The sequence below is a fragment of the Austrofundulus limnaeus genome, unplaced genomic scaffold, assembly GCF_001266775.1.
Source record: "Austrofundulus limnaeus strain Quisiro unplaced genomic scaffold, Austrofundulus_limnaeus-1.0 Scaffold700, whole genome shotgun sequence".
Lineage (NCBI taxonomy): Eukaryota > Metazoa > Chordata > Actinopteri > Cyprinodontiformes > Rivulidae > Austrofundulus > Austrofundulus limnaeus.
In genome coordinates, this window is record NW_013953102.1 from 23580 (window position 1) to 25396 (window position 1817).

The 1817-nt window shown below is 41.2% G+C and overlaps 1 protein-coding gene across 1 annotated transcript in view; it reads right to left on the minus strand.

Annotated features, from left to right (window-relative positions):
- The window catches only part of hm13 (histocompatibility (minor) 13), a gene marked incomplete in the record, with an annotated part of 21771 nt that overhangs the window by 14936 nt on the left and 5018 nt on the right, over nt 1-1817 (minus strand).

Here is a 1817-nt window from a genome sequence, read left to right on the forward strand (position 1 = left end):
TCCAGAGATCAAAGGTTCATTGGTCTGTTTGATCCAGAGATCAAAGGTTCATTGGTCTGTTTGATCCAGAGATCAAAGGGTTCATTGGTCTGTTTGATCCAGAGATCAAAGGGTTCATTGGTCTGTTTGATCCAGAGATCAAAGGGTTCATTGGTCTGTTTGATCCAGAGATCAAAGGGTTCGTTGGTCTGTTTGATCCAGAGATCAAAGGGTTCGTTGGTCTGTTTGATCCAGAGATCAAAGGTTCGTTGATCTGTTTGATCCAGAGATCAAAGGTTCATTGGTCTGTTTGATCCAGAGATCAAAGGTTTCATTGGTCTGTTTGATCCAGAGATCAAAGGGTTTATCGGTCTGTTTAATCCAGAGATCAAAGCTTCATCGGTCTGTTTGATCCAGAGATAAAAGGTTCATCGATCTGTTTGATCCAGAGATCAAAGGTTCATTGATCTGTTTGATCCAGAGATCAAAGGTTCATCGGTCTGTTTGATCCAGAGATCAAAGGTTCATCGGTCTGTTTGATCCAGAGATCAAAGATTCATTGGTCTGTTTGATCCAGAGATCAAAGATTCATTGGTCTGTTTGATCCAGAGATCATAGATTCATTGGTCTGTTTGATCCAGACATCAAAGGGTTCATTGATCTGTTTGATCCAGATGGGATCAAAGGTTCATTGGTCTGTTTGATCCAGACATCAAAGGTTCATTGGTCTGTTTGATCCAGACATCAAAGGGTTCATTGATCTCTTTGGTCCAGACATCAAAGGGTTCATTGGTCTGTTTGATCCAGAGATCAAAGGTTCATTGGTCTGTTTGATCCAGAGATCAAAGGTTCATTGATCTGTTTGATCCAGACATCAAAGATTCATTGATCTGTTTGATCCAGACATCAAAGGTTCATTGATCTGTTTGATCCAGACATCAAAGGTTCATTGATCAGTTTGATCCAGACATCAAAGATTCATTGATCTGTTTGGTCCAGACATCAAAGGTTCATTGATCTGTTTGGTCCAGACATCAAAGGTTCATTGATCTGTTTGATCCAGAGATCAAAGGTTCATTGGTCTGTTTGATCCAGAGATCAAAGGTTCATTGGTCTGTTTGATCCAGAGATCAAAGGTTCATTGGTCTGTTTGATCCAGAGATCTAAGGTTCATTAATCTGTTTGATCCAGAGATCAAAGGTTTTCTTCTCGCTGACAGCGTCCTGATCTGTCTGTAAAGACCTGCAGTCCTGGAGGAAGTCCTGGGACAAAAGGTCCATGCTCTTGTAAGAAAGTGATCAAAATCAGGAAACCAGAATAACTTCGGGAAATTGTTAGTTCCCAGTTTGAGAAGATTTATTCTTCAGATGTAAAAACTGGATTCATGCTCAGAATCACCATCTGATCCGGGGTCCAATCAGAACCAAACACAACCACCATGATTTCTCTGCTACCTGTCCCTTCAAACCACAACATTTAATACACCTGAGGGCGGGGCCTTTCCATCAGCAGGTTAGGGTTAGAAAGATTTACCAGAAACTTCAATCTTTGTTTATCCTGCAGAGGAACATCTTGATTCTATCATAACAACTACAGCTGATGGAAAACTGTAAATAAAACTCAGTACTATAAACCTCAGTACTTTAACCCCCCCGTACTTTAACCCCTCTGTACTTTAACCCCTCTGTACTTTAACCCCTCCGTACTTTAACCCCTCTGTACTTTAACCCCTCTGTACTTTAACCCCCCCGTACTTTAACCCCTCTGTACTTTAACCCCTCTGTACTTTAACCCCCCCGTACTTTAACCCCTCTGTACTTAAACCCCTCTGTACTTAA